This window comes from Phalangium opilio, unplaced genomic scaffold, assembly GCF_054372755.1.
Source record: "Phalangium opilio isolate 3A_F unplaced genomic scaffold, DU_Popi_V2 ptg001675l_1, whole genome shotgun sequence".
In the NCBI taxonomy this organism is placed as follows: Eukaryota; Metazoa; Arthropoda; class Arachnida; order Opiliones; family Phalangiidae; genus Phalangium; species Phalangium opilio.
The window spans coordinates 1,792,952-1,807,875 of record NW_028324261.1 but is presented as its reverse complement, the minus strand read 5'-3'; the positions used below and the strand labels follow the sequence as shown (position 1 = coordinate 1,807,875).

The window sequence follows — 14,924 nt, the reverse complement described above, 5'->3', positions numbered from 1 at the left end:
TGGAGGGGTTTGTTTGTTTACGATTAGCTTAATTACTCGACTACTGTTTGTCGTAGCCCTAATTCTTAGTATGGCTAGATGGGGGACAAATTGGTCTATAACATACTCAAAGGACATCCCCGTATCTCCAGTAGAACCAGAGTTACGAGCCTGCAAAGTTTATTTTCAAAAATCAAAAGTAACCTTCTAACAATAAGTGAGACAAAAAATAAGTTGACGATGATATTGAGGTAGCCTCAAGTTTAAAGTATCCTTGTATGGGAAGCAAAGAGTACTATAACATATCCAAAGGAGATCCCAGTATCTCTTGTAGAACAAGAGTTATGAGCCTCCAAAGTTTAGTGCAAAAATCATAAGTAACATAATAAAAATAAGTGAGACGATACCAAAGTTGACGAACATTTTGCTTAATATCTCGGCCCTTGTTTGTCGTAGCTCAATGTTTTTAATATGGTTAGATGGGGGACAATTTGGACTATAACATATCCTAAGGACATCCCCGTATCTCTAGTAAACACAGAGTTATGGGCCTGCAAAGCATAGTCTAATGCATTTCCTTTGGACGGGTTGTTTGTTTACGTTTAGCTTAATTACTCGGCCCTTGTTTTTCGTAGCTCAATGTTTTTAGTATGGTTAGATGGGGGACAAATTGGACTATAACATACTCAAAGGACATCCCCGTATCTCCAGTGGAAACAGAGTTACGAGCCTGCAAAGTATAGTCTAACTCATTTCCTATGGAGGGGGTTTGTTTCTTTACGTTTCGCTTAAGTACTCGGCCCCTGTTTGTCGTAGCCCAAAGTTTTTAGTATGGTTAGATGAATGACAAATTGGACTATAACATATCCTAAGGACATCCCGGTATGTCTAGTAGACACAGAGTTATGGGCCTTGCAAAGTATAGTCTAATGCATTTTCTATGGAGGGGTTTGTTTGTTCACGTATTGCTTAATTACTTGACCCTGTTCTTTCGATTAAAAATAATAACATATCTTTAGTGTAGCGGTTATCGCATCCGCCTCACTCCCGGAAGGCCACAGGTTCGAAACCGCGAAGCTTTTTTTTTTTTGCTTGGAACATGCAAAGACCTTTATAATTATCCGAACATTTGTGTCAAGGTCACATTATTTACATCCCCGTATCTCTGGTAGAGCCAGAGTTAAGAGCCTGCAAACTTTATTTTCAAAAATCAAAAGTAACCTTCTAACAATAAGTGAGACAAAAAATAAGTTGACGACGATATTGAGGTAGCCTCAAGTTTAAAGTATCCTTGTATGGGGAGCAAAGAGTACTATAACATATCCAAAGGAGATCCCAGTATCTCTTGTAGAACAAGAGTTATGAGCCTCCAAAGTTTAGTGCAAAAATCATAAGTAACATAATAAAAATAAGTGAGACGATACCAAAGTTGACGAACATTTTGCTTAATATCTAGGCCCCTGTTTGTCGTAGCTCAATGTTTTTAGTATGGTTAGATGGGGGACAATTTGGACTATAACATATCCTAAGGACATCCCCGTATCTCTAGTAAACACAGAGTTATGGGCCTGCAAAGCATAGTCTAATGCATTTCCTTTGGACGGGTTGTTTGTTTACGTTTAGCTTAATTACTCGGCCCCTGTTTTTCGTAGCTCAATGTTTTTAGTATGGTTAGATGGGGGACAAATTGGAATATAACATACTCAAAGGACCTCGCCGTATCTACAGTAGAAACAGAGTTACGAGCCTGCAAAGTATAGTCTAATGCATTTTCTATGGAGGGGTTTGTTTGTTCATGTATTGCTTAATTACTTGAACCTGTTCTTTCGATTAAAAATAATAACATATCTTTAGTGTAGCGGTTATCGCATCCGCCTCACTCCCGGAAGGCCACAGGTTCGAAACCGCGAAGCTTTTTTTTTTTGCTTGGAACATGCAAAGACCTTTATAATTATCCGAACATTTGTGTCAAGGTCACATTATTTACATCCCCGTATCTCTGGTAGAACCAGAGTTACGAGCCTGCAAAGTATAGTCTAATGCATTTCCTATGGAGGGGGTTTGTTTCGTTACGTTTTGCTTAAGTACTCGGCCCCTGTTTGTCGTAGCCCAAAGTTTTTAGTATGGTTAGATGGGGGACAATTTGGACTATAACATATCCTAACGACATCCCCGTATCTCTAGTAGACACAGAGTTATGGGCCTGCAAAGTATAGTCTAATGCATTTCCTATGGAGGGGTTTGTTTGTTTACGATTAGCTTAATTACTCGACTACTGTTTGTCGTAGCTCAATGTTTTTAGTATGGTTAGATGCGGGACAAATTGGACTATAACATACTCAAAGGACATCCCCGTATCTCCAGTAGAAACAGAGTTATGGGCCTGCAAAGTATAGTCTAACTCATTTCCTATGGAGGGGGTTTGTTTCTTTACGTTTCGCTTAAGTACTCGGCCCCTGTTTGTCGTAGCCCAAAGTTTTTAGTATGGTTAGATGAATGACAAATTGGACTATAACATATCCTAAGGACATCCCGGTATGTCTAGTAGACACAGAGTTATGGGCCTTGCAAAGTATAGTCTAATCATTCATCTAACCATACTAAAAACTTTGGGCTACGACAAACAGGGGCCGAGTACTTAAGCGAAACGTAAAGAAACAAACCCCCTCCATAGGAAATGAGTTAGACTATACTTTGCAGGCCCATAACTCTGTGTCTATTAGAGATACGGGGATGTCCTTTGAGTATGTTATAGTCCAATTTGTCCCCCATCTAACCATACTAAAAACATTGAGCTACGAAAAACAGGGGCCGAGTAATTAAGCTAAACGTAAACAAACAACCCGTCCAAAGGAAATGCATTAGACTATGCTTTGCAGGCCCATAACTCTGTGTTTACTAGAGATACGGGGATGTCCTTAGGATATGTTATAGGTCAAATTGTCCCCCATCTAACCATTCTAAAAACATTGAGCTACGACAAACAGGGGCCGAGATATTAAGCAAAATGTTCGTCAACTTTGGTATCGTCTCACTTATTTTTATTATGTTACTTATGATTTTTGCACTAAACTTTGGAGGCTCATAACTCTTGTTCTACAAGAGATACTGGGATCTCCTTTGGATATGTTATAGTACTCTTTGCTCCCCATACAAGGATACTTTAAACTTGAGGCTACCTCAATATCGTCGTCAACTTATTTTTTGTCTCACTTATTGTTAGAAGGTTACTTTTGATTTTTGAAAATAAAGTTTGCAGGCTCGTAACTCTGGTTCTACCAGAGATACGGGGATGTAAATAATGTGACCTTGACACAAATGTTCGGATAATTATAAAGGTCTTTGCATGTTCCAAGCAAAAAAAAAAGCTTCGCGGTTTCGAACTTGTGGCCTTCCGGGAGTGAGGCGGATGCGATAACCGCTACACTAAAGATATGTTATTATTTTTAATCGAAAGAACAGGGTCAAGTAATTAAGCAATACGTGAACAAACAAACCCCTCCATAGAAAATGCATTAGACTATACTTTGCAAGGCCCATAACTCTGTGTCTACTAGACATACCGGGATGTCCTTAGGATATGTTATAGTCCAATTTGTCATTCATCTAACCATACTAAAAACTTTGGGCTACGACAAACAGGGGCCGAGTAATTAAGCTAAACGTAAACAAACAACCCCTCCATAGGAAATGCATTAGATTATACTTTGCAGGCTCGTAACTCTGTTTCTACTGGAGATACGGGGATGTCCTTTGAGTATGTTATAGTCCAATTTGTCCCGCATCTAACCATACTAAAAACATTGAGCTACGACAAACAGGGGCCGAGTAATTAAGCTAAACGTAAACAAACAACCCGTCCATAGGAAATGCATTAGACTATATTTTGCAGGCCCATAACTCTGTGTCTACTAGAGATACGGAGATGTCCTTAGGATATGATATAGTCCAAATTGTGCCCCATCTAACCATACTAAAAACATTGAGCTACGACAAACAGTAGTCGAGTAATTAAGCTAATCGTAAACAAACAAACCCCTCCATAGGATATGCATTAGACTATACTTTGCAGGCCCATAACTCTGTGTCTACTAGAGATACGGGGATGTCGTTAGGATATGTTATAGTCCAAATTGTCCCCCATCTAACCATACTAAAAACTTTGGGCTACGACAAACAGGGGCCGAGTACTAAAGCAAAACGTAACGAAACAAACCCCCTCCATAGGAAATGCATTAGACTATACTTTGCAGGCTCGTAACTCTGTTTCTACTGGAGATACGGGGATGTCCTTTGAGTATGTTATAGTCCAATTTGTCCCCCATCTAACCATACTAAAAATATTGAGCTACGACAAACAGGGGCCGAGTAATTAAGCTAAACGTAAACAAACAACCCGTCCATAGGAAATGCATTAGACTATATTTTGCAGGCCCATAACTCTGTGTCTACTAAAGATACGGAGATGTCCTTAGGATATGATATAGTCCAAATTGTGCCCCATCTAACCATACTAAAAACATTGAGCTACGACAAACAGGGGCCGAGATATTAAGCAAAATGTTCGTCAACTTTGGTATCGTCTCACTTATTTTTATTATGTTACTTATGATTTTTGCACTAAACTTTGGAGGCTCATAACTCTTGTTCTACAAGAGATACTGGGATCTCCTTTGGATATGTTATAGTACTCTTTGCTCCCCATACAAGGATACTTTAAACTTGAGGCTACCTCAATATCGTCGTCAACTTATTTTTTGTCTCACTTATTGTTAGAAGGTTACTTTTGATTTTTGAAAATAAACTTTGCAGGCTCGTAACTCTGGTTCTACCAGAGATACGGGGATGTAAATAATGTGACCTTGACACAAATGTTCGGATAATTATAAAGGTCTTTGCATGTTCCATGCAAAAAAAAAAAGCTTCGCGGTTTCGAACCTGTGGCCTTCCGGGAGTGAGGCGGATGCGATAACCGCTACACTAAAGATATGTTATTATTTTTAATCGAAAGAACAGGGTCAAGTAATTAAGCAATACGTGAACAAACAAACCCCTCCATAGAAAATGCATTAGACTATACTTTGCAAGGCCCATAACTCTGTGTCTACTAGACATACCGGGATGTCCTTAGGATATGTTATAGTCCAATTTGTCATTCATCTAACCATACTAAAAACTTTGGGCTACGACAAACAGGGGCCGAGTACTTAAGCGAAACGTAAAGAAACAAACCCCCTCCATAGGAAATGAGTTAGACTATACTTTGCAGTCTCGTAACTCTGTTTCCACTGGAGATACGGGGATGTCCTTTGAGTATGTTATAGTCCAATTTGTCCCCCATCTAAACATACTAAAAACATTGAGCTACGAAAAACAGGGGCCGAGTAATTAAGCTAAACGTAAACAAACAACCCGTCCAAAGGAAATGCATTAGACTATGCTTTGCAGGCCCATAACTCTGTGTTTACTAGAGATACGGGGATGTCCTTAGGATATGTTATAGTCCAAATTGTCCCCCATCTAACCATAGTAAAAACATTGAGCTACGACAAACAGGGGCCGAGATATTAAGCAAAATGTTCGTCAACTTTGGTATCGTCTCACTTATTTTTATTATGTTACTTATGATTTTTGCACTAAACTTTGGAGGCTCATAACTTTTGTTCTACAAGAGATACTGGGATCTCCTTTGGATATGTTATAGTACTCTTTGCTCCCCATACAAGGATACTTTAAACTTGAGGCTACCTCAATATCGTCGTCAACTTATTTTTTGTCTCACTTATTGTTAGAAGGTTACTTTTGATTTTTGAAAATAAAGTTTGCAGGCTCGTAACTCTGGTTCAACCAGAGATACGGGGATGTAAATAATGTGACCTTGACACAAATGTTCGGATAATTATAAAGGTCTTTGCATGTTCCAAGCAAAAAAAAAAAAACTTCGCGGTTTCGAACCTGTGGCCTTCCGGGAGTGAGGCGGATGCGATAACCGCTACACTAAAGATATGTTATTATTTTTAATCGAAAGAACAGGTTCAAGTAATTAAGCAATACATGAACAAACAAACCCCTCCATAGAAAATGCATTAGACTATACTTTGCAGGCTCGTAACTCTGTTTCTACTGTAGATACGGCGAGGTCCTTTGAGTATGTTATATTCCAATTTGTCCCCCATCTAACCATACTAAAAACATTGAGCTACGACAAACAGGGGCCGAGTAATTAAGCTAAACGTAAACAAACAACCCGTCCATAGGAAATGCATTAGACTATATTTTGCAGGCCCATAACTCTGTGTCTACTAGAGATACGGAGATGTCCTTAGGATATGTTATAGTCCAATTTGTCCTTCATCTAAATATACTAAAAACTTTGGGCTACGACAAACAGGGGCCGAGTACTTAAGCAAAACGTAAAGAAACAAACCCCCTCCATAGGAAATGAGTTAGACTATACTTTGCAGGCTCGTAACTCTGTTTCTACTGGAGATACGAGGATGTCCTTTGAGTATTTTATAGTCCAATTTGTCCACCATCTAACCATACTAAAAACATTGAGCTACGAAAAACAGGGGCCGAGTAATTAAGCTAAACGTAAACAAACAACCCGTCCAAAGGAAATGCATTAGACTATGCTTTGCAGGCCCATAACTCTGTGTTTACTAGAGATACGGGGATGTCCTTAGGATATGTTATAGTCCAAATTGTCCCCCATCTAACCATACTAAAAACATTGAGCTACGACAAACAGGGGCCTAGATATTAAGCAAAATGTTCGTCAACTTTGGTATCGTCTCACTTATTTTTATTATGTTACTTATGATTTTTGCACTAAACTTTGGAGGCTCATAACTCTTGTTCTACAAGAGATACTGGGACCCCACAAAACCTCTCTCGTTTGGGCTCGAACCACCAACCTTTCGGTTAACAGCTGAACGCGCTGACCATTGCGCCACTGAAGCCCAAAAATTAAATTTTCGTCAGGTATTGAGGTAAAACTTTGACTTTTTACTTCACATCTGAGGCCTCACAACACCGCTCCCGGATGGGCTCGAACCACCAACCTTTCGGTTAACAGCCGAATGCGCTAACCATTCGCCACGGACGCCCAAAAATTAAATGGTCGTCAGGTATTGTGGAAAAATTTTGGCTATTTACGTTACATTTGAGATCCAAAAACACCGCTCCCGGGTGGGCTCGAACCACCAACCTATTGGTTAACAGCCGAACGCGCTAACCATTGAGCCACGAAAGCTCAGAAAATAAATGGTTGTCACGTATTGTGGAAAAGTTTTGACTTTTTACGCTACATATGAGACCCAACAACACCTCTCCCGGGTGGGCTCGAACCACCAACCTTTCGATTAACAGCTGAACGCGCTAACCATTGCGCCACGCAAGCCCAAAAATTAAATGTTCGTCAGGTATTGTGGAAAAACTCTGACATTTTACGTTACATCTGAGACGTCACAACACTTCTCCCGGATAGGCTCGAACCACCAACCAATTGGTTAACAGCCGAACGCGCTAACCATTGAGCCACAGAAGCTCAGAAATTAAATGGTTGTTAGGTTTTGTGGATAAGTTATGACTTTTTACGTTACATCTTAGACCCTACAACACCTCTCCCAGGTGGGCTCGAACCACCATCCTTTCGGTTAACAGCCGAACGCGCTAACCATTGCGCCAAGGAAGCCCAAAAATTAAATGGTTGTCACGTATTGTGGAAAAGTTTTGACTTTTAACGCTACATCTGAGACCCCACAACACCTCTTACGGGTGGGCTCGAACCACCAACCTTTCGATTAAGAGCTGGACGCGATAATTACTGCGCCACGGAAGCCCAAAAATTAAATGTTCGTCAGGTATTGTGGAAAAACTCTGACATTTTACGTAACATCTGAGACGTCACAACACCGCTCCCGGATGGGCTCGAACCACCAACCTTTCGGTTAACAGCCGAACGCGCTAGCCATTGCGCCACGGACGCCCAAAAATTAAATGGTTGTCAGGTATTGTTGAAAAGTTACGACTTTTCACGCTACATCTGAGACCCCACAAATCCTTTCTCGTTTGGGCTCGAACCACCAACCTTTCGGTTAACAGCTGAACGCACTAACCATTGCGCCACGGAAGCCCAAAAATTAAATGGTCGTCAGGTATTGTAGAAAAACTTTGGCTATTTACGTTACATTTGAGATCCAAAAACACCGCTCCCGGGTGGGCTCGAACCACCAACCTATTGGTTAACAGCCGAACGCGCTAACCATTGAGCCACGAAAGCTCAGAAAATAAATGGTTGTCACGTATTGTGGAAAAGTTTTGACTTTTTACGCTACATATGAGACCCAACAACACCTCTCCCGGGTGGGCTCGAACCAACAACCTTTCGATTAACAGCTGAACGCGCTAACCATTGCGCCACGCAAGCCCAAAAATTAAATGTTCGTCAGGTATTGTGGAAAAACTCTGACATTTTACGTTACATCTGAGACGTCACAACACTTCTCCCGGATAGGCTCGAACCACCAACCAATTGGTTAACAGCCGAACGCGCTAACCATTGAGCCACAGAAGCTCAGAAATTAAATGGTTGTTAGGTTTTGTGGATAAGTTATGACTTTTTACGTTACATCTGAGACCCTACAACACCTCTCCCAGGTGGGCTCGAACCACCATCCTTTCGGTTAACAGCCGAACGCGCTAACCATTGCGCCAAGGAAGCCCAAAAATTAAATGGTTGTCACGTATTGTGGAAAAGTTTTGACTTTTAACGCTACATCTGAGACCCCACAACACCTCTTCCGGGTGGGCTCGAACCACCAACCTTTCGATTAAGAGCTGGACGCGCTAATTAATGCGCCACGGAAGCCCAAAAATTAAATGTTCGTCAGGTATTGTGGAAAAACTCTGACATTTTACGTAACATCTGAGACGTCACAACACCGCTCCCGGATGGGCTCGAACCACCAACCTTTCGGTTAACAGCCGAACGCGCTAGCCATTGCGCCACGGATGCCCAAAAATTAAATGGTTGTCAGGTATTTTTGAAAAGTTACGACTTTTCACGCTTCATCTGAGACCCCACAAATCCTCTCTCGTTTGGGCTCGAACCACCAACCTTTCGGTTAACAGCTGAACGCACTAACCATTGCGCCACGGAAGCCCAAAAATTGAATGGTCGTCAGGTATTGTAGAAAAACTTTGGCTATTTACGTTACATTTGAGATCCAAAAACACCGCTCCCGGGTGGGCTCGAACCACCAAGCTATTGGTTAACAGCCTAACGCGCTAACCATTGAGCCACGAAAGATCAGAAAATAAATGGTTATCACGTATTATGGAAAAATTTTGACTTTTCACGCTACATCTGAGACCTAACAACACCTCTCCCGGTTGGGCTCGAACCACCAACCTTTCGGTTAACAGCTGAACGCGCTGACCATTGCGCCACTGAAGCCCAAAAATTAAATTTTCGTCAGGTATTGAGGTAAAACTTTGACTTTTTACTTCACATCCGAGACCTCACAACACCGCTCCCGGATGGGATCGAACCACCAACCTTTCGATTGATAGCCGAACGCGCTAACCATTGAGCCACGGAAGCCCAAAAATTAAATGCTCGTCAGGTATTGTGGAAAAACTCTCACATTTTACGTTACATCTGAGACGTCACAACACCGCTCCCGGGAGGGCTCGAACCACCAACCTTTCGGTTAACAGCTGAACGCGCTGACCATTGCGCCACTGAAGCCCAAAAATTAAATTTTCGTCAGGTATTGAGGTAAAACTTTGACTTTTTACTTCACATCCGAGACCTCACAACTCCGCTCCCGGATGGGATCGAACCACCAACCTTTCGATTGACAGCCGAACGCGCTAACCATTGAGCCACGGAAGATCAGAAATTAAATGGTTGTCACGTATTGTGGAAAAGTTTTGACTTTTAACGCTACATCTGAGACCCCACAACACCTCTTCCGGGTGGGCTCAAACCACCAACCTTTCGGTTAACAGCTGAACGCACTAACCATTGCGCCACGGAAGCCCAAAAATTAAATGGTCGTCAGGTATTGTAGAAAAACTTTGGCTATTTACGTTACATTTGAGATCCAAAAACGCCGCTCCCGGGTGGGCTCGAACCACCAAGCTATTGGTTAACAGCCGAACGCGCTAACCATTGAGCCACGAAAGATCAGAAAATAAATGGTTATCACGTATTATGGAAAAAGTTTGACTTTTCACGCTACATCTGAGACCTCACAACACCTCTCCCGGGTGGGCTCGAACCACCAACCTTTCGATTAACAGCTGAACGCGCTAACCATTGCGCCACGGAAGCCCAAAAATTAAATGCTCGTCAGGTATTGTGGAAAAACTCTCACATTTTACGTTACATCTGAGACGTCACAACACCGCTCCCGGGTGGGCTCGAACCACCAACCTTTCGGTTAACAGCTGAACGCGCTGACCATTGCGCCACTGAAGCCCAAAAATTAAATTTTCGTCAGGTATTGAGGTAAAACTTTGACTTTTTACTTCACATCCGAGACCTCACAACACCGCTCCCGGATGGGATCGAACCACCAACCTTTCGATTGACAGCCGAACGCGCTAACCATTGAGCCACGGAAGCTCAGAAATTAAATGGTTGTCAGGTATTGTGGAAAAGTTACGACTTTTCAAGCTACATCTGAGACCCCACAAAACCTCTCTCGTTTGGGCTCGAACCACCAACCTTTCGGTTAACAGCTGAACGCGCTGACCATATCGCCACTGAAGCCCAAAAATTAAATTTTCGTCAGGTATTGAGGTAAAACTTTGACTTTTTACTTCACATCTGAGGCCTCACAACACCGCTCCCGGATGGTCTAGAACCTCCAACCTATAGGTTAACAGCCGAACGCGCTAACCATTGAGCCACGGAAGCCCAGAAATTAAATGGTTGTCAGGTATTGTTGAAAAGTTACGACTTTTCAAGCTACATCTGAGACCCCACAAAACCTCTCTCGTTTGGGCTCGAACCACCAACCTTTCGGTTAACAGCTGAACGCGCTGACCATTGCGCCACTGAAGCCCAAAAATTAAATGTTCGTCAGGTATTGTGGAAAAACTCCGACATTTTACGTTACATCTGAGACGTCACAACACTTCTCCCGGATGGGCTCGAACCACCAACCTATTGGTTAATAGCCGAACGCGCTAACCATTGCGCCACTGAAGCCCAAAAATTAAATTTTCGTCAGGTATTGAGGTAAAACTTTGACTTTTTACTTCACATCTGAGGCCTCACAACACCGCTCCCGGATGGGCTCGAACCACCAACCTTTCGGTTAACAGCCGAACGCGCTAACCATTGCGCCACGGACGCCCAAAAATTAAATTTTCGTCAGGTATTGAGGTAAAACTTTGACTTTTTACTTCACATCTGAGGCCTCACAACACCGCTCCCGGATGGGCTCGAACCACCAACCTTTCGGTTAACAGCCGAACGCGCTAACCATTGCGCCACGGACGCCCAAAAAAAATGGTCGTCAGGTATTGCGGAAAAACTTTGGCTATTTACGTTACATTTGAGATCCAAAAACACCGCTCCCGGGTGGGCTCGAACCACCAAGCTATTGGTTAACAGCCGAACGCGCTAACCATTGAGCCACGAATGACCAGAAAATAAATGGTTATCACGTATTATGGAAAAAGTTTGACTTTTCACGCTTCATCTGAGACCTCACAACACCTCTCCCGGGTGGGCTCGAATACCAACCTTTCGATTAACAGCTGAACGCGCTAACCATTGCGCCACGGAAGCCCAAAAATTAAATGCTCGTCAGGTATTGTGGAAAAACTCTGACATTTTACGTTACATCTGAGACGTCACAACACCGCTCCCGGGAGGGCTCGAACCACCAACCTTTCGGTTAACAGCTGAACGCGCTGACCATTGCGCCACTGAAGCCCAAAAATTAAATTTTCGTCAGGTATTGAGGTAAAACCTTGTCTTTTTACTTCACATCTGAGACCTCACAACACCGCTCCCGGATGGGCTCGAACCACCAACCTTTCGGTTAACAGCCGAACACGCTAACCATTGCGCCACGGAAGCCCAAAAATTAAATGGTCGTCAGGTATTGTGGAAAAACTTTGGCTATTTACGTTACATTTGAGATCCAAAAACACCGCTCCCGGGTGGGCTCGAACCACCAAGCTATTGGTTAACAGCCGAACGCGCTAACCATTGAGCCACGGAAGATCAGAAATTAAATGGTTGTCACGTATTGTGGAAACGTTTTGACATTTAACGCTACATCTGAGATCCCACAACACCTCTTCCGGGTGGGCTCGAACCACCAACCTTTCGATTAAGTGCTCGACGCGCTAATTATTGCGCCACGGAAGGCCAAAAATTAAATGTTCGTCAGGTATTGTGGAAAAACTCTGACATTTTTCGTAACATCTGAGACGTCACAACACCGCTCCCAGATGGGCTCGAACCACCAACCTTTCAGTTAACAGCCGAACGCGCTAGCCATTGCGCCACGGACGCCCAAAAATTAAATGGTTGTCAGGTTTTGTTGAAAAGTTACGACTTTTCACGCTACATCTGAGACCCCACAAAACCTCTCTTTTGGGCTCGAACCACCAACCTTTCGGTTAACAGCTGAACGCGCTGACCATTGCGCCACTGAAGCCCAAAAATTAAATGTTCGTCAGGTATTGTGGAAAAACTCTGACATTTTACGGTACATCTGAGACGTCACAACACTTCTCCCGGATGGGCTCGAACCACCAACCTATTGGTTAATAGCCGAACGCGCTAACCATTGCGCCACTGAAGCCCAAAAATTAAATTTTCGTCAGGTATTGAGGTAAAACTTTGACTTTTTACTTCACATCTGAGGCCTCACAACACCGCTCCCGGATGGGCTCGAACCACCAACCTTTCGGTTAACAGCCGAATGCGCTAACCATTCGCCACGGACGCCCAAAAATTAAATGGTCGTCAGGTATTGTGGAAAAACTTTGGCTATTTACGTTACATTTGAGATCCAAAAACACCGCTCCCGGGTGGGCTCGAACCACCAACCTATTGGTTATTAGCCGAACGCGCTAACCATTGAGCCACGAAAGCTCAGAAAATAAATGGTTGTCACGTATTGTGGAAAAGTTTTGACTTTTTACGCTACATATGAGACCCAACAACACCTCTCCCGGGTGGGCTCGAACCACCAACCTTTCGATTAACAGCTGAACGCGCTAACCATTGCACCACGCAAGCCCAAAAATTAAATGTTCGTCAGGTATTGTGGAAAAACTCTGACATTTTTCGTAACATCTGAGACGTCACAACACCGCTCCCAGATGGGCTCGAACCACCAACCTTTCAGTTAACAGCCGAACGCGCTAGCCATTGCGCCACGGACGCCCAAAAATTAAATGGTTGTCAGGTTTTGTTGAAAAGTTACGACTTTTCACGCTACATCTGAGACCCCACAAAACCTCTCTTTTGGGCTCGAACCACCAACCTTTCGGTTAACAGCTGAACGCGCTGACCATTGCGCCACTGAAGCCCAAAAATTAAATGTTCGTCAGGTATTGTGGAAAAACTCTGACATTTTACGGTACATCTGAGACGTCACAACACTTCTCCCGGATGGGCTCGAACCACCAACCTATTGGTTAATAGCCGAACGCGCTAACCATTGCGCCACTGAAGCCCAAAAATTAAATTTTCGTCAGGTATTGAGGTAAAACTTTGACTTTTTACTTCACATCTGAGGCCTCACAACACCGCTCCCGGATGGGCTCGAACCACCAACCTTTCGGTTAACAGCCGAATGCGCTAACCATTCGCCACGGACGCCCAAAAATTAAATGGTCGTCAGGTATTGTGGAAAAACTTTGGCTATTTACGTTACATTTGAGATCCAAAAACACCGCTCCCGGGTGGGCTCGAACCACCAACCTATTGGTTATTAGCCGAACGCGCTAACCATTGAGCCACGAAAGCTCAGAAAATAAATGGTTGTCACGTATTGTGGAAAAGTTTTGACTTTTTACGCTACATATGAGACCCAACAACACCTCTCCCGGGTGGGCTCGAACCACCAACCTTTCGATTAACAGCTGAACGCGCTAACCATTGCACCACGCAAGCCCAAAAATTAAATGTTCGTCAGGTATTGTGGAAAAACTCTGACATTTTACGTTACATCTGAGACGTCACAACACTTCTCCCGGATAGGCTCGAACCACCAACCAATTGGTTAACAGCCGAACGCGCTAACCATTGAGCCACAGAAGCTCAGAAATTAAATGGTTGTTAGGTTTTGTGGATAAGTGTGACATTATGCTTTGTATTATTAGTAGGCCAGTTTATGAACAGCCCCATATTAGCTTAATGTCTATTATTTATCTAATCTCTCGTGTATAAAAAGGCCCCCTCTCTGTGTTAAAAATTCAGTCTATCTCGGACCTCGATCATGTATAAATCATTGTAAATAAAACCATAGTTTTAAAGTATCAACTCCTGTGTAGTCGTACAAACACACAACATGGTGTCAGAAGTTCGTTAATGTGGTATTTAGTCGCGCGATATCACGGTTAGCTTTAATTCGTTAATCAGTAATCGACTAGATTTGCGGTCTACCTCGACACGGAAAATGCAGAACGCCGCAGCCTTTCAAGTGCAACCGCCTTGCCAATTCAACTTTTCGAATTCCAATGAGTGGCCCCGATGGAGGAGGAGGTTCGAGAGATTCAGATCCGCGTCCGGTCTTAGTTCCAAGACAGGAGAGGAACAAGTCAACGCGTTAATATACATGATGGGCGACAAAGCTGATGACGTATTCTTGTCATTTAAGTTTGCCACCGATGCAGAGAAGTCTGACTTCAATGTCGTTATGAATAAATTCGAAGGACATTTCATTCTCCGGAGGAACGTTATC

General features: G+C 43.0%; 5 non-coding genes across 5 annotated transcripts; all 5 read right to left on the bottom strand.

The window, feature by feature from the left end:
- Positions 1 to 9,513: 9,513 nt before the first annotated feature.
- On the bottom strand, positions 9,514 to 9,586 carry TRNAD-AUC (transfer RNA aspartic acid (anticodon AUC)). Its single transcript has one exon. It is a non-coding gene; the product is annotated as a tRNA-Asp (tRNA).
- Positions 9,587 to 9,807: 221 nt separating this feature from the next.
- On the bottom strand, positions 9,808 to 9,880 carry TRNAD-GUC (transfer RNA aspartic acid (anticodon GUC)). The gene has a single exon. It is a non-coding gene; the product is annotated as a tRNA-Asp (tRNA).
- A 662-nt stretch (positions 9,881 to 10,542) lies between these two features.
- On the bottom strand, positions 10,543 to 10,615 carry TRNAD-GUC (transfer RNA aspartic acid (anticodon GUC)). Its single transcript has one exon. It is a non-coding gene; the product is annotated as a tRNA-Asp (tRNA).
- A 2,420-nt stretch (positions 10,616 to 13,035) lies between these two features.
- TRNAI-AAU (transfer RNA isoleucine (anticodon AAU)) lies at positions 13,036 to 13,108 on the bottom strand. Its single transcript has one exon. It is a non-coding gene; the product is annotated as a tRNA-Ile (tRNA).
- An 806-nt stretch (positions 13,109 to 13,914) lies between these two features.
- Positions 13,915 to 13,987, bottom strand: TRNAI-AAU (transfer RNA isoleucine (anticodon AAU)). Its single transcript has one exon. It is a non-coding gene; the product is annotated as a tRNA-Ile (tRNA).
- Between the last annotated feature and the right edge of the window lie 937 nt (positions 13,988 to 14,924).